At 38.4% G+C, this 18,795-nt stretch overlaps 1 protein-coding gene across 10 annotated transcripts in view; it reads right to left on the minus strand.

The window, feature by feature from the left end:
* Positions 1-18,795, minus strand: part of LOC119541431 (zinc finger protein 596-like) — a 101,877-nt gene that overhangs the window by 73,529 nt on the left and 9,553 nt on the right. For 3 of the 10 annotated variants that reach the window (XM_037845403.1, XM_037845392.1, XM_037845395.1), the window contains exons 2-3: positions 10,875-10,938; positions 9,116-9,205 (exon numbers count right to left, since the gene is read on the minus strand). The exons of 5 other annotated variants lie outside the window; for them this stretch is intronic. The gene's annotated coding sequence lies outside the window, so the exon portion shown is untranslated. The remainder of the gene's footprint in view (positions 1-9,115; positions 9,206-10,874; positions 10,939-18,795) is intronic. 2 more of the 10 variants (XM_037845393.1, XM_037845396.1) reach the window with 1 other exon arrangement.

Genomic DNA, 18,795 nt, shown 5'->3' on the forward strand with positions numbered 1-18,795 from the left:
AGTCCCCCTGGAACAACTAAAAAAAACCAGTAACAACTAGTAAATAATCTGGAATAACTGCCGGGGGACAAACATGACCATCCACTCATCATACACCAACCTGAATTGAGAGGAATGCCCAAGATCACAGCATAAAATCTGTAAGTAAAAACTGCAGATCCAAGTCGGACCTCTCCCCCAACAGCCCGAGCTGCAAAGCCTCATGGTGTTAGAGAGAAGCTCTCTCCCAACAGGTGAATATAGCTCAGCTGAGCTCCAAATGGGGTTTTAATTAGCGAGTGTGAATTGCTCACTATGAGCTACGAATCCCCAACAAGCAGACAGAGGCTTCGGGTGATGACTGACCTTGCAGAGCTGGACGGCTGCCACAGACTAGCTCTGAAGGGGACTTTCTGTTCCTTTTTCAGCACAGTGGAGAAAGCCTGAGACATTTTCAGTTCCCAGGGCTCTGACCCAGATGGGGTGGAGATAGCACAGGCAAAGAGAGACCACTGAAATGCTAATGACTGCCCCCTAGGAGGTCTATCTTCTCTAAGAGGAAAGGAGTGGGGCCCAGCTCTACTACCTGCCTTCCATTCAGAACCAGACCCTAGAGCCTGGGGGAAAACAGCCATACCTCCTTATACCAGCCTGCAATTACAGGCTGACAGGTGCCACCTACTGGGCAGAAAAGCACAGTCACCTGAGGCATCACAGGGTGTACCAATTTTCTAAGACACACCCTCAGGGAAACGGGACACTGAATATTTCTTCCTTCTGGGACCTGAGCCCATTCTGGTATGTGAAAACCTGATTGGGGTAACCAAGGAAACCATGCCTAGACAACAGAAAACTACAACCTACACTAAGAAAAATGAAGTTATGGCCCAGTCAAAGGAGCAAACTTAACAGTTCAACTGAGATACAGGAACTGAAACAACTAATAAGAAGGTAATTCAAAAAGTTCAGGGAAGATATGGTGAAAGAGCTGAACCACATAATGAAAACACAGGACATACATAAGGTAGAAATTGAAAGTTCGAAAAACCAACTGGCAGAATCTATGGAAATGAAAGGCACAACATAAGAGATGAAAGACACAATGGAAACATACAACAGCAGATCTCAAGAGGCTGAAGAAAACACTCAGGAACTGGAGAACAAGGCACACAAAAAAAGACAGAGAAAAGAATGGACAAATACAAGCAACACCTCCGGGAACATAAAGACAAAAAGAAAAGCAACAATTTACGTGTCATTGGTGTCCCAGAAGGAGAAGAGAAGGGAAAAAAGCAATAATAGAGGAAATAATCAATGAAAATTTCCCATCTCTTATGAAAGACATAAAATTACGGATTCAAGAAGTGCAGCATATCCCAAACAGAATAGATATGAATAGGCCTAACCCAAGACACTTAATAATCAGATTATCAAATGTCAAAGATAGAGAATCCTGAAAGTAGCAAGAGAAAAGCAATCTATCACATACAAAGGAAGCCTGATAAGACTATGTGTGGAGGATTTCTCAATAGAAACCATGGAGGCAAGAAGGAACTGGGTGATATATTTAAGATACTGCAAGAGAAAAAAACACCAACCAAGAATCCTGTATCTGGCAAAACTATCCTTCAGATATGAGGGAGAGCTTAAAATATTCTCTGACAAACAGACAATGACAGTTTGTGAACAAGATACCTATTCTACAAGAAACACTAAAAGAAGCACTGCACACAGAAAGGAAAAGACAGGAGTGAGAGGTTTGGAAAACAATTTTTGGAGATAGCAGCACAGCAATGTAAGTACACTGAACAAAGATGACTGTGAATATGGTTGAAAGAGGAAGGCTGGGACCATGTGGGATATCAGAACAAAAGACGAATGATAAAGACTGTGTAACTCGGAAACCTAGGGTGCTCAATGACTGTAATAAAAGGTACAAATATGTTTTTACATGAGGTAGAACAAATGAATGTCAACATTGCCAAGTGTTAAAAATAGGGTGGGATTGGGGGTAAAATACAATCAATGCAAACTAGAGGCTAGAATTAACAGAAACACTGTATTATGCTTCCTTTAATATAACAAGGGCAATATACCAAAGCTAAATGCATATCGTGGGGGAGGGGGAAGGAATAGAGGAAGGGTATGGGACTCCTGGCATTGGTGATGTTGTCTGACTCTTTATTCTACTTTAGGTTAATGCTATCTTTCCTTCGGTAGCTTTGTAGCTATCAAGTTTTGTGTTTCTTTTTCGTTTGTTTTTCTCTCTGCCTTCTTTGACTCTTCCTCTGTCTTCGTGGAAGAAATGGAGATGTCTTTATATAGAGAGTGGCAATGGTGCTCAATACATAAATACGTGACTACACGGGGAAACGACGATTGTTTACTTAGGACAGAATGTATAGTGTGTGAACAAAACTGCCTTAAAAGAAATGGGTTGCTTGGGAAGACTGTTGCTGCAAAGGAGAGGCTACGCCTCCCTACAAGTGTGCCAAAGAGCCTCCTCCCGAATGCCTCTTTGTTGCTCAGATGTGGCCCTGTCTCTCTAGCTAAGCCAACTTGAAAGGTGAAATCACTGCCCTCCCCCCTACATGGGATCAGACACCCAGGGGAGTGAATCTCCCTGGCAATGTGGAATATGACTCCTGGGGAGGAATGTAGACCCGGCATCATGGGATGGAGAACATCTTCTTGACCAAAAGGGGGATGTGAAAGGAAATGAAATAAGCTTCAGTGGCAGAGAGATTCCAAAAAGAGCCGAGAGGTCACTCTGGTGGGCACTCTTACGCACACTTTAGACAACCCTTTTTAGGTTCTGAAGAATTGGGGTAGCTGGTGGTAGATACCTGAAACTATCAAACTACAACCCAGAACCCATGAATCTCGAAGACAGTTGTATAAAAATGTAGCTTATGAGGGGTGACAATGGGATTGGGAAAGCCATAAGGACCACACTCCCCTTTGTCTAGTTTATGGATGGATGAGTAGAAAAATAGGGGAAGGAAACAAACTAACAAACAGACAAAGGTACTCAGTGTTCTTTTTTACTTTAATTGCTCTTTTTCACTTTAATTATTACTCTTGTTATTTTTGTGTGTGTGCTAATGAAGGTGTCAGGGATTGATTTAGGCGATGAATGCACAACTATGTAATGGTACTGTGAACAATCGAATGTACGATTTGTTTTGTATGACTGCGTGGTATGTGAATATATCTCAATAAAACGAAGATTTAAAAAAAAAAAAAAGAAAGAAATGGGTTGATGAAGAAACCCTGAGGGCACTATATTGAGTGAAATAAAACAGACACAATAAAGGCAAATATTGAAGGGTCTCACTGATATGCACTATTATAATATGTAAATTCATAGACATGAAATATAACTTACCAGGATATAGAAATGAGGCTAAAGAATGGGGAGCAGTTGCTTAATATGAGCAGAATGTTCAACTAGGGTGAACTTAAATGTTTGGAAATGGACAGGGGTGATGGTAGCATGTTGTGAAAATAACTAATAGTGCTGAAAGATGTGTGAAGGTGGTAGAAAGGGTAAGCTCAGAGTCACGCATGTCACCAGAAGGAAAGTTGGAGGTTAAAAGATGGGAATGTATAAAACAGTAACTCTTGCACTGGACAATGACTGTGATTAACTATACAAATATTAGAAATCTCTCTCACGAACTAGAACTAATGTATGTCACTATAACTAGAAATTAATAATAGAGAGGCATATAGGGAAAAAACATATACCTATTGCAGACTATATACTACAGTTAGTATTTTAACATTCTTTCATCAACAGTAACAAATGTACTATACCAAAGCTGAATCAATAATGGAGGGGAGCATGGTTAGAGGTATGGAAGGATCTGAGTTTCCTTTTTTTTTCGTCTTGATTTCTTTTCTGGAGTAGTGAAAATGTTCTAAAAATTGAAAAAAAAATTGTGTTGATGGATGCACAACTGTATGGTGGTGCCGTGGGCAACTGATTGTACACTTTGGATCTTTGCATAGTTGTATGGTATGTGAACAATCACAATAAAAAAAAATTTTTTTTTTAAATGCATGCCAGTGACATCATCAACATGGTGACTTAAACAGCAACTGAAAACTCCTTTCCAAAGATTCAATGAAAAAAAGGGACAATTCTGCATTGTGTGAAACCCTGGAGGAGGATACAGACTGGAGAAAGGCCCTGCAGATGCCAAACTGAAGAAAGAGAAGAAATATCAGGTAGGAATCTTCCATCCCAGACCAGCTAGCCCTCTCCCCTCCCCCTCACTCAGTCTCCGTGTGGGAAAGGCATCGAATCAGCAGACAGGAACCCTCCCACCAGGAGCACAAATTTTTAAATCTCTCACAACAGTGAGACTTTCCTCCCACTCTCTGAAGACCCAGGGGACAGGGGAGGACATTTCAAGGCCCAGATAAGTGAGGGACAAAGAGACTGGGAAAACATGGACAGAGGCTGTTGTTTCCAGCCCTGTGTCTGAAAACCCTTCCCCCACCCTGAGGAAAGCAGCAGCCAGCAGCCATTTCCTGGCCTTGAGGATGGCTAAAGCAATGGGTCAACTGAATGAGTACTGGATCACAGGTAAAGCCTCACATCGAGCCAGATTTTGGCCAGGCAAAGTGAGGGCATAGGAATCCTGCAGTTCCATCTCACCTGTATGCACCCTGTGCTTGGAGGCAAAGCAGCTCTGAACACAATTAAGTTACCAAACAGCGCCGTCTGCTGGACAGTCCAGAAAGTGCAAGGGAAACAGAGAACCACACAAAGCCAGCAGATATGTATAACCATATACAGCGTACTGGCTGGAGTGCACAGTGACTTGTGTGCAAGCCACGGGGCCTGCCTGATCTGGGGGGAAGACTAGGGGGCCGAGCCAATCTGACAACTGGTGAGAGAAACAAAGAAATATAGAGATACAAGAAAACCAACAAGAAAACCCAAGGCAAAAGAGAGAAAACCACCTCCAGAATAAACTAATGAAGAAAATCAGATGCCTGGACAGCAAAAAATCATGAGCCATTCCAGGAAACACGAAGATATGGCCTAGTGAAAGGAACAAACACCTCAACTGAAATTCAAGAAGTGAAACAACTGATTAAGGATGTTCAAACAAATCTAAATCAAATCAACAAGTTGAAAGAAAATATGACAAAAGAGATGAAAGATATAAAGATGACACTGGGAGATCATAAGGAAGAATTTGTAAGCTTGAAAAAAAAAGGCACAATAGAAGAAATGAAAAACACAATGGAGACATACAACAGCAGACTTTGCGAGGCAGAAGAAAGGATTACCGAACTGGAGGACAGAACATCTGAAATCCTACACACAAAAGAACAGATAGGGAAAACAACGAAAAATATGAGCAGGGGCTCAGGGAACTGAATGACAACATGAATTGCACAAATATATGTGTTACAGGTTTCCCAGAAGAAACGAAGGGAAAAGGGACAGAAAGAATAATAGAGAAAATAATCAATGACAACTTCCCAACTCTTACGGAAGACATAAAATTACAGGTTCAAGAAACACAGCGTACCCCAAACAGAACTGATCCAAATAGACCTACTCCAAGACACTAATCAGATTGTCAAATATCAAAGACAAAGAGAATTCTGAAAGCAGCAAGAGAAAAAAGCAATGCATCACATACAAAAGAAGCTCAACATACTAAGTGCAGATTTCTCAGTAGAAACCATGGAGGCGATAAGACAGTGGTATGACATATTTAAGATACTGAGCGATAAGACAGTGGTATGACATATTTAAGATACTGAAAGAGAAAAACTGCCAACCAAGAATCCTATATCCAGCAAAACTGTCCCTCAAAAATGAGGGAGTTTAAAATATTTACAGATAAACAGATACTGAAATAGTTCATGAACAGAAGACCTCCTCTACAAGAAATACTAAAGGGAGTGCTACAGATAGATAGGAAAAGACAGGAGAGAGAGATTTAGAGAAGAGTGTAGAAATGAAGACACCAGGAGACAGAAAGAAGGTAAAAATCAGGCATTTGATGCTGAAAGAGTACAGAATGTTCAAGAGGATTGATTGTATAGATCCAGAAATGGATGACACAATACTGGGTGATGGTAGCACAATGTTTTAAGTACACGGAACAAAGCTGACTATGAGCACACTTGATAGAGGAAGATTAAGGGCATGTAGGACACCAGAAAGAAAGACAGAAGATACAAACTAGGACGGTGTAACTTAGTGAAACCTACAGTGGTCAATGATGGTGATTAAATGTACAAATATAAGAATGTTTTTACATGAGGCAGAACAAATGAACGTCAACTTTGTGAGATGATGAAAATGGAATAGTATTGGGGAAAAAATACAATCAATGCAAACTAGAATGTATAGCTAACAGTAACATTGTAATATGCTTCCATTAACTGTAACAAAGGCAATATACCAAAGCTAACTGTCTGTAAAAGGGGAATATAAGGGAGAGGTATGAGATTCTTGATGGTGTTATCTGACTTTTTTTATTTGATTTTATTTTAATTTTATTTTTTCTTTTGTTGCTTTTTAGCTGTCTTTTTTTTTTTTTTCATTTTCTTTTTTCACCTCTTCCTCTCTTTTTTGTGGAAGAAATGGAAATGTCATATAGATAGTGGTGATGAATGCATAACTATGTGATTATACAGGGACCCATTGATTGTTTACTTAGGAGGGAATACATGGTGTGTGAATAAAACCATCTTAAAATACACATGCACACACACACGTACACAAAGCAGACACGCCACAGAGGTCAAATCAATAGGATAACCCTTCTATGTGGGATAGGTTGAGAGAGAGGGAGGAGCCAACAAGGGCTCCCAGGTTTCTGTGTGATTATGGTGCCATTCATTCCATTCATTGGTAAAAGAAACACAAGAGGAGTAACTATTTGAACAATGCCTAACAGTACCTGCCACAAAAAATCTTTGTTGCATTTAAAGTGAATTTGAAATGCTGAAGGCTAGAAAATAGATTGGTAGAAGATAGATTTGGACTTGTTGAGTTGGCAGTATTTCTCAACTGCAGCTCAAGACAGTTGTCTGTGGTATATGCGGCTGGGAGGAGAGGCCTGGGAGCGAACATCAACCAAGGAGGACCCAAAAGTGAGTAGAGGGTTGGAAGAGAATCCTGGAAAACCCAACTTTTAAGAGGTGGTAGAGGAAGAAGAGGCTAAGAGGAAAATCATTAGTTGACACTAATGTGCTAGGATGTACTGGTTGCTTTAAAAAAAAAAAAAAAAAAAAAAAAGCATTGTCACCTCACACCCACGAGAATGGTTATTATTTTTAAAAAATAGAAAGAAACAAGTGCTAGTCAGGATGCAGAGAAACAGGAACCCTTGTACATCATTGTTGGGAATGTAAAATGGTGCAGCACCTATGGAAACTACCATAAGATCCATCAATCTCACTTCTAGGTATATACTCAAAAGAACTGAAAGTAGGGACTTGGTCAGATATTTGTACACCAATGCTCACAGCAGCATTATTCACCATTGCCAAAAGGTGGCAGCAACCCAAATGTCCATCTGTAGATGAATGGATAAACAAAATGTAGTATATACATACAGTGGAACATTACTTAGTCTTAAAGAAGAAGGAAGTTTTGATATATGCCACCACATGGATGAATCTTGAAGACATCATGTTGAGTGAAATAAGTCAGGCCCAAAAGGACAGATATTGTATGATTTCACTTACATGAAAACTCACAGAAACAAAAAACAGAGACCACATTACCCAAGGAGAGGAGGGAGGAGGAACGGGAAGCTAATGTATAATGTATATACGGTTTCTGATTGGAGAGATGAGAAAGTTCTGGTAATGGATGGTGGTGAAAAAAAAAAAAGGCAACTAAACAATGACAATTAAATGCAATACATGATCCTGGACTGAATCCAGTAATGGAGGAAAAAAGGTTCAAAGGGACATTCCTGGGACATGAAAAGAATTGGAATTCAGACTGTAAGCTTTATGTCAATGTTAAATTTCTTGAACTTGATAACTGTACTTATGTGATTACATAAGTGAATATCTTTGTTTTTAGAATACGTACATGGAAATATTATGGGTTCAAGAAGCTTGATGTATACAAACTACTCTCAAATGTTCAGAAGACAGACAGACAGATAGACAGATAGATGACAGAGCGAGCAAATGTGGTCAAAAGTTAAATTTGGGAATGGGGCAGGTATGTTGGAGTTCTCTGTACGGATTTTATATTATTTTTGAAACTGTCTTGTAAGTTTGAGATTATTTCAAAATAAAAAGTTTAAGGAAAAAAAAAAATGCATGCCCACTTCCAGATTGAAGACCGTGACTATGCAAAAGATTCACAACACAAATTTTCACTAACTGCTTATGTGTATTCCCAATATCACAGACCCTTGGTTACTAAGGGCAAATGATAGTATTCATAGTAGTGGGCTATAAACAGCATCACCTTGGCTGGAGTTACACTGTTCCGCCAGGCTTTTTATTTGAGGAGACTTTGATAATGTATTTGCTGGGGCACTAAATTGCCTTAATAGCTGGTAAACATCTGGACAACATGCACTTGTTCTCCTCCCTGACCCCTGAGGAGTTTATAATCAATCTGGAATTTCTCACTGGACTACTCGCCTCAATCCATATTCTTAGAAAAAAAAAAATGGAAATTACTCAGTGAGTTCATGATTCTGGGTTTGCCTCTTTTGGCAGAATGTTGTTACTTTGGCTTGGGTAATCATGAAAACATGATTAGAAATCTATCAATCACAATAGAACTTGTTGAATCTACAGCTAGAGCTATAGCTCCAAAGGAACAGTCATTAGATTCACTAGCTAATCTTGTTTTAGACAATAGCATTGTTGTCCCTGACTACTTACTAGCTAAACAAGGAGGCATTTTTGCCATTGCCAACACCACTTCTTGTACTTGGGAAAACACCTCTGGGAAAGTTGAGACAAAAATGCATAAAATAATTAAACAAACCACATGACTCAAACAGATAAGGTCATCCTCAGAGTGATTTTTAAATCACTTTGATATCAGCAGTTTAAATCATGGGACCTGTGCTTAGGAACATATTAAGAAATGGGTACTTGGGCATTTTACAACTCATAGTACCAGTTATAGTCTCCCTGGTGCAGTTTTCTCTCCAGAGTATTAAATGGGGGTACGCAGCTGCTTGTGAACCAGCAAATGCTTTCTTTATGCCTGCAATGACAAAAAAAGAGATGAACACGGAAAAATTGACGTCATGACCACATTTGAGCTCAACATCAAAGAACATGCAATTATAACTCCAAGATTTTAGGCAGTAATTTAGAGTTATGCTCAATATCAAAAATTCTGATCACAGATGTCAATGGCTGACAGCCAGATCAAAATGGAGGAAACCGTTAAATATATTAAGTAAGCCCGAGATGGAGAACGTCATGCTAAGCCCTATTCAGCAATCTGAAACTTAACTAAAGTCCTACTTCTTTTAAGTGCCTGTTCTCACAGGTCCTGAAATCTGTGAACACCCAATCATAATCGCCAGCCCCCATTTTGTTCTGTAGCTTAGTTCCTCTAACTCAAGGCTAAGTCAAGGAAAACTTTCCTGTACCAACCAGTAAGATTATTTTCCTTAAGACTTCCTTGTTCTGCCTGTATAAACCTTGTTCTTGCTCTTCAGACCTCTCCTCCATTTTATGGATTGGATGGTACCAATTCATAAATTACTTAAGAAAGTGCTCAGATCCAAACAATTTCCTGTGGATATTCTTTTTTTTTTTTGAGGGGGTCTGTTAACACAGAGAAGACACAAATTAATTACATGTTCTGATCGTTTTGGACTCCCAGATCTCCCTACGGAAAAGTCAGCTCCTTATGTAAACAAGACAATATCCAAAACACAAAATGGCAGGAATTTGGCACAGGTTTCAAGACAATGACTGAAAATGTTCACACTAAAGAGAAATGAAAAGGCAGTTTCCCTCTTTCCTTTCATGAGCAAATTATATATGTTTTTAAAGGTATGAGGCTCATTATGGGGGAAAATGTTTTCATACAGCAAAATCTTAATTTCCTCTATGACCCAGAAAAAACAGTTTCTGGTCCTGGGCAAGGAAATAAAAATCCAGTGAAAATAGTTTCACACAAATTTCAAGAATATAATCTAACTGTGGTAACCACCTTCTTTGCTTCAAAAATTTAGTATCTTTTTATCTATATGAACTAGTACACTGAATTTTTTCCCTTATAAAGTTTAAAAAAAAAATTGGAGTGAAACTGATATCACTTTCAAGGGAAAAGAAGGATATGCAAGATTAGTGTTTGTTCTGTGTGACACATAAGACAAGCATCCCTCCAACAGTGCAGGCCCAAGAAGTAATGCATGAAGCACTGGATGCAGGACACACTGACTCATTAGGACTATCACAAAAGAGTGCAGTTATAGCATGGGAAGAGGGATCCCTGGCAAGTCTGGCTTTTAACTGTACCTTGATCTCAAAGAGATCTTAAGACCTCTCACTGACAAGGCCAGAGCATGTTCCAGAACAGTGTCAAGAAGTCCAAGGTCATTTGAAGTAGCCAGGGAACACCATTACTCTATGATTTGTTAATGTACATGTTGCTAGTGGTAAAGGAATCAAGAAGCCTTTAGAACATCACAAACATTATTTACCTAGTAAGCAAAAGTTCTTGTCTAAGGCAAATGATGCAAAACTAGGTAATGAAGTTCCCAATGCACCAATGCTAAGATTAGTCTAACTTTGAACTAAAGCAGTACAAAATGGCTTCTTCCACATAATAAAGGCAAGCTTCGCACTAATGTTTCTCAAAAGCCAAATATGTCTCTAGCTCTACCCTCAATTTAACAGGTTTTTATAAAATATACCTTTAGTTTATCAGAGTCAAGGTGAAAAGGGAGTCGGGAGCATGACACCATCTATCCAGAGTCCCTGGAACAGAAAATACTTTAGAACCCAACAGGCATACACACATTTAAACCATGTGGTTTGCCATCATGAGTCTGTGCTAATTGTTTTTTTTTTTCTTTCCGTTACATAACCACCTTGCACAGCTTGAAGACTGCTGGATCCTCAGCTATTTCAGTGCCCTGGACATGGATCAGTTCTACTGGAGAGAGCTTTCTGAACTCCTGTAGAGGTCTGGGTACCAAATCCCCCTGAATTAGACTTCTAGAGGAATCTTGGTCCAAAGATGCTCATTTTTATGAGTTTTTGTCCTAATCCCCAATTCCAGATTCTATGGTGCTAGAATTTCATCCAGATAAAGCTGTGGAAGAACCAGAACTGTATCAGCCTCTGGTTTCTGCTTAAGAGAAGAGTAGGTAGTATTTCTTGGCAGAAACTAGGCTGATGCCAGTTGCTTTTCTTTTTTTATTGTCTCTCCAGTCTGAAGCTTTAGTTTGTGGAGTGCATCTGCCATTCAAAGGTATTTGGTGCTTTTAGTGGTAAAGCCCTTGTGGGGTGTGCACCCAGCATCTCTCAGCCCTGCTTGTTCCTCAAAATGCTGAATGCTTTCCTGGATCTTTTGGAGATGGGAGAATTTATGATACCCTTTGGCAGCTTTAGCCTTCACCATTGGGAACACATACATACTATGAATAGTCAGTGATAGGGTCATGGGAGGGGAAAACACACTGGCCTCTTCATTCCCCACCTTGGTGAGGTACTGATACTTGTGCCCTAGTCTCACTGGCTTCCAAAGATAGTTGCCCAAATTTAATGGAGGAGGAGCCATGGGCATAGGGCCCTAGATGTATCATCACAGCTGAATGCCCAGAGGGATGTTGTAATGGGTAGGGATATCTTGCGTAGAGGCCAATTAGGCTCAAGAGGAAGCAGTTCTGGTTGTCTGGAAGCCACTGAAAGAGTCCAGGTCCTTTTCCAAGATAAAATTCCAGGGCTGACTCCCTGCCACCAGAGTAAAATGATATAATGATTATGCTGACAGATATTAATAAGGAATACTGTTCAACTCTGCAAAATAGCAAAGCTTCCAAGAGAAGAGTTCATCCAGAGGTTCTGTTCCTCCATCACCACAAGGTTCCCCATAGCTTGAGCTCCAGCACTAAAGAGACTCCGAGGACCCACATCTCCCTGGATGTTGTGGCACAGTCTGAACCCAAGCCATGTTGTAGGTGGTCCTGTGATGGCAGTGACACTGAAGGTCTTGGGTACTGGCTGGAGAGCATAGGCTGCTGGGCCATGGCAGCTTTGCAATAAAGCCTTGAATTCATTCTACTTTCACTGTTACTGAATTTCTATGGATATATTTGATGCTGTACATCAGGAAAGGATGGGATTTGATATTTCATTCAGTCTGAGATGGTAGGTTTACCATTTATAGTATTTACTGGAAGATATATTTGTTTAAATTCAGTACCTTCTTCATACTAAAGCTATTTTCTGTTATTCCAAGGCCAATCTCTGCATTTCTCTATATTGCTATAAGGTAAGAAGCAAGAATATTTCTTTTGTTTAGCTATTCTATTTAAGTCTCTAGTGCCTGTACTGGTGCCTAGCCCATATTGGTGTTGGGATTTGAGAGGACACACTCAATATCATCTCTTTTCCCCACTGCATTTTTGAACATAAAGGAAGACAAATGACAATCAAATGAGTATCAGATATTAGACTTTTGTTGACAGACCTTTTGAGCACATCATTTTGTTGTGTGGAAACAAAGAGGTCCCTAATATCATACCACAGCACCAAGCCAATGTGTCGACAAAGTCAAGCAAGGGCTGGACAACCACAGGCCTGCCTCTGCATGGCAAGGAGTGCACTTACATGTTAAGGCCAAAATCAGGTAACAAAATGCCTACTCCATAGTGGCTACTATGAAGAAACTAATCTGTGCACTTACCCATCCTAATGACACCAAGGACATAAGTCACTACACAAGCTGTGGTGAGAATATTATATATGTATATAGTAGATTTTTCAATGAATGGATGAATTAGTGATTTGGAAGCATTAAACACCTTCTTTAACTTCTCCTCAATATTAACTGTGAAGGCACCTTGTTTGTAATACACCTGATCTTCATTTCCTAACAGCATTTCTATTGACTCCATCTAGAATTTTGTTATTAAATGAGTTTAATATGTGTCCCTGTCAATGGCTGCATTTAAGAATTTAAATTATTTTTAATTCATCTATACGTTACACTTACACAAAGGTTTTCTCTAAGTCCATCTCTTGCTGTGATATCTGAGGCAGAATTTACTACCTTGTAAGTTTCTGAGTGTCACAATTGCTTTCACTGAAAGCTTTGTATGCATTCTACAACAGCTCATGCTGCTGACTGAATTTTCCCATATTTTGCTTGAGTATTTTGTTCTGATGCTTAAATAGTATTTATCTTTAAATTACAATGTGAGTTGGAATTATTCATTTTTATTGTTTTATATTGGTTTACCACTACACAGATTGAGCTTTCACAAACTCTGAAATTAAGTTTTACTGAATTAAATCATAAAATTATTTTTGTCATACCATTCACTTCATTATCTTTACTAGTAACATTAATTTTATCCGTTGTGGTTCTGTCTTCAATAGCCTTCAGTTTCTCTCTACTATTTAAAAAGTTTTTACTTCATTTCCTTTCACTAATTTTCAAGTTTGTCCTTCATGTATGCAAATTAATTTTACCAGTCTTATTTCTTTTATATGCGAACGGTCCTTGTTCTAGTTTGCTAAAGTTAACGACATGCAAAATACCAGAAATGAATTGGGTTTTATAAAAGGGATTTATTAGGTTACAAATTTACAGTTCTAAGGCCATAAAAGTTCCCATACTAAGGCATCAACAAGAGAATACCTTCACTGAAGAAAGGCCAATGGCATCCAGAACACCTCTGTCAGCTGAGAAGGCATGCAGCTGACATCTGCTGGTCCTCTGCTCCTAGGTTGCATTGCTTTCAGCTTTTGATTCCAGTGGCTATCTCCTTAAACACGTGTGGGATCTAACTTAGCTTTTCCAGGGCAAACTCTGGGTTTCTTCTCTTAGCTTAGCATCTCCAAACATCTGGGTCTGTGTTGACTCTGGGTATTTTCTCTCTAAGCATCTCTCTCAACAAAACATTTCTGCCTTTTATCCTCTCACAGAAGATGCCAGTAAACTAATTAAGACCCACCTTGAATGGGCATGGTCACACCTCCATGGAAATAATCTAATCAAACGGTCCCACCAACAATTGGGTGGGTCAAATCTCCATGGAAACAACCCAATCAAAAGATCCCACCCACAGTAAATCAGCCCACACAAGAGTGGATCAAAAGAACAGTCATTCCTGGGATACACAACAGTCTCAAACTGGCACAGTCATCTTCTCTGAGGTGGCTTTATTTGCTTTTCCTTTAAGTTTTAGCATTCTGCCAACTCAATTTTCCCTTCATCTTTTAAAGCAAAATTTTTACTTTTATTATTGTAACTGTACTGTGAAGTGCTATTTGATAACAGTTTTCTAATTTATTTTTCACCAACTCATTCTTACTATTATATTAATGAATGGCAGAGAGTAGTGTAATCTCTTGATAACACTAACTGTTGGCAAGTAACCACGTATTTTTTGTCTTATTGGGGAGGAAACCATTGGGGTCAAGAGTATATGGAATGATATGCTAGTAATCCAGCCTCTGAAACATTTCAGCACTAGAAAACACACAAATGAAAAACCTGGATTTACAGCACTTGCTGATTTCCATAGTGCCTATATGCATATACCTAGACTATGGCCAATTTCAACTACCAAATGTTAAAAGACAACTGTCTCACCTTGTGGATCACACCCCCTTTATCTAGTGTATGGATGAGTAGAAAAATGGGGATAAAACTAAAGGACAAATGGGGTGGGATGGGGGAGGATTTGGGTGTTCTTTTTTCACTTTCATTTTTTATTCTTGTTCTGGTTCTTTCTGATGTAAGGAAAATGTTCAGAGATAGACTGTGGTGATGAACGCATAACTATGTTATCATACTGTGGACAGTGGATTGTATACCATGGATGATTATATGGTGTGTGAATGTATTTCAATAAAACTGAATTTAATTAAAAAAAAAAAAGACAACTGTTTCATAAATCTTCTGAATATTTACTCACCAGCTTTTACCAGAGAGTACATGTCTGCTCAAGCATATCTCTAGGTGAAGAGTTGAAAGACTGTGTTGAAGGATGAAATTCTTGAACTAGTACAAATGTACAACACTTGTACTAAGAGTTAATAACAGAGTAGTATATGGGAAAAAGGTACCTATTACAAACTAAGGACTATACTTAAGAGTAATATGTTAACATTCTTTCATGAATAGTAACACATGGAGCACACCAATATTATGGGTTAATAATAGGGGGGACAGAGTGGTATATGGGTTAATAGAGTGGTATATGGCATATACCATATATATATATATATACATACACACACACACACCATATACCACTACAGACTGTAGTTAACAGCAATTATCTTAATATTCTTTCATCAACAGTATCAAATGTACCAGACCAATACTAGGGTCAATAATGGGGGGGATAATGGGTATACAATGTTCTGGGTTTTCCTTTTTTATGTCTATTTGTTATTTCTCTTTTTGGAGTAATGAAAATGGTCTAAAATTGCATGTGATGATGACTGCACAACTAGGTGATGATAATGTGAGACACTGAATGTATACTTTGGATGGATTATATGGCATATGAATATATGTCAGTAAAATTTGCTGTTAAAAAAAAAAAATACAGAGGCAAATCAAAAACTAACAGAACAGATTAACACTCCTGAAAGAGGAAGCTTTCTCCTGGGGATGAAATAATTGCACAAATAGAGCAATCTCAAAAACCGTTCCATATATGCAGGGCAACAATCAGTTTAAAAAGAGCTAGAAAATTTATGATCAGTTAAATACGAGCTACTCTAGAGGTCTAGAAAAAGGTGAAATAAGTGTCAAAGAAGAGTTACAGCACAAAGCCCTGCAACAAGAAAACACTAGGCAATAAAGAGAAAATGGCCTCCAAAATAAACTAATAAAGAAAATCAGATGCCTAGACACCAATGAAAATCACAAGTCTCACTAAGAAACATGAAGATTTGGCCCAGTAAAGAGAAGAAACCAAAACTTCAGTTGAGATACAGGAGTTGAAGCAATGAAGGAAAAATATGGCAAGAGAGATGAAGGATACAAAGACACTGGGTGAGCAGAAAGAAGAACCCAGAAACACGCAAAAAAACAAAAACAAAAAAAAAACAGAACTTATGGAAATGAAGGGCACAACAGAAGAGATTAAAAAAAAACCATCAAGACATACAACAGCAGTTTTTAAGAGACAAAAGAAAGGATCAGGAAACTATAGGATAAGACATCTGAAATCTTACACATAAAAGAACAGCTGGCAAAAGAATGGAATAATTTGAGCAGGGTCTCAGCAAATTGAATGACAGCATGAAACACATGAATATACATGTCATGGGTGTCCCTGAAAAAGAAGAGAGGGGAACAGGGGCATAAAAGAGTATTTGAACCTGAAACTACCAAACTCCAACCCAGCAGTCTGGACTCCTGAAGACAATTATATAATAATGTAGATTACAAGGGGTGACAGTGTGATTGTGAAGACCTTGTGGATCACACCCCCTTTATCTAGTGTATGGATGAGTAGAAAAATGGAGATAAAAACTAAAGGACAAATGGGGTGGGATGGGGGGATGATTTGGGTGTTCTTTTTTCACTTTTATTTTTTATTCTTGTTCTGGTTCTTTCTGATGTAAGGAAAATGTTCAGAGATAGATTGTGGTGATGAACACATAACTATGTTATCATATTGTGGACAGTGGATTGTATACCATGGATGATTGTATGGTGTGTGAATGTATTTCAGTAAAACTGAATTTAATAAAAAAAAAAAAAAAAGAATTTGGAGGGGGGATGGCATATGGGAACTCTGTATTTTCTGTAAACCTACAACTTCTCTAATAAAAAAAAGTACGTGTAAAAAAAAAAAAAAAAGAGTATTTCAGGAAAAATACCCAAATATTCCCCAACTCATGAAAGACATCAATTTAGAAGTCCAAGAAGTATAACATACCCCAAACAGAATAAATCTGAATAGACCTGCTGCAGTACACGTAGTAATCAAACTGTCCAAATGCCAAAGACAAAGAGAGACTTCTAAAAGCAGCAAAGAGAAAAGGCAATCCATCACACATGAATGAATCACAATAAGACTAAGTGTGTGGATTTCTCATCAGAAACCACACAGGTACACAGGAAGGTGGTGTGATACATTTAAGATACTGAAATTGTAATTTGAAAGCTATCACCTTTGTGTATATATTTTTCCAACATATGGAAATAACTGAAACTATGGTATTGTATAACTCATAACATTTTTGGTAATTTCCCATATAACTTCTTGTTAAATCATACTTTGAAAGATATTGCCTTTTTGCATATATTTCACAATAAGGAAATAACTGAAACTGTGGAATTGTAACCCATAACAGTCTTTGAAATTTGCTCCCTACCTACTTATTAAATTGCACTTGGAAAGTTATCACTTCTTTGTATATATGTTATAGACTACAATTTTAAAAATATGATTAAAACAAATTGAGGGAGAGTTTAAAATATTCACAGATAAACCAACACTAAGAGAGTTCGTTAACAAGAGACCAGCTACACAAGAAATATGGAATGGAGTGGTACAGGCTTACAGGAAAACACAGGAGAGAGAGGTTTCGAATAGAGTGTAGAAATTAAGAATATCAGTAAGGGTAACTAAAGGGTAAAAAGAGAAAAAAATAAGGAATGACATATAAACTGCAAAGGATAAAATGACTGAAGAAAGTACTGCACTGAATGCTAATGGATTACACTCCCCAGTCAAAGACATAGACCAGCAGAATAGATTTTTTTAAAAAAGGCCACAATCCATCTACACGCTGTCTAAAAGACACTTCAGACACAAGGACACAAATAGGCTGAATGTGAAAAAGTTGGAAAAAGATATTCCATGCAATCAGTTACCAAAAACCTGGTATAACTATACTAATACGTGGAAAAATAAGACTTTGAATGCAAAAATGTTAACAGAAACCAAGATAGAAATGATATATTAATAAAAGCAGTAATCCACCAAGAAGAAAGGACAATCTTAAATATTTATGCACCTGGTGAGGGTGCCCCAAGGTACATGAGGTAAACACTGGCAACTCTGAAGGTAGAACTAGGCATCTCTACAATAATAGATGGAGACTTCAATATACCACTCTCATCAATGGATACAACATCCCGACAGAGGAGCAATAAGGAAACAGATCTTGAATAATATGATAAATGAACTAGACTTAGACATTGACACTGCACTCCACAACAGGAGAATCTACATACTTCTCAAGTGCTCACAGCTCAATCTCCGAGACAGACCCACTATTGGATGTAATGGTTAGGTTTCATGTGGTTAACTTGGCCAAGTGAGAGGTGCCCAGGTATCTGGTCAAGCAAGTACTGGCTTAACCCTTACTGCAAAGACATTTGTGACTGGTTAATAAACCAGAAAGCTGGTTTATTAAATAATCAGTCAACTGACTGCATGTGTGACTGATTACATCAACAAAGGGTATGTCTTCCATAATGGGAGAATTCAATCAGATAGATTTAATGCAATCAGTTGAAGACTTTTAAGGTAGAAGAGAAAGAACCTTCATTTCTTCTTCTTCAGCTAGCCAGCCTCTCATGGCAAATTCATCGAACACCTTCACTGGAGTTGTCAGTTCGCTGCCTGCCCT

Source organism: Choloepus didactylus, chromosome 8 (assembly GCF_015220235.1).
Source record: "Choloepus didactylus isolate mChoDid1 chromosome 8, mChoDid1.pri, whole genome shotgun sequence".
Lineage (NCBI taxonomy): Eukaryota > Metazoa > Chordata > Mammalia > Pilosa > Megalonychidae > Choloepus > Choloepus didactylus.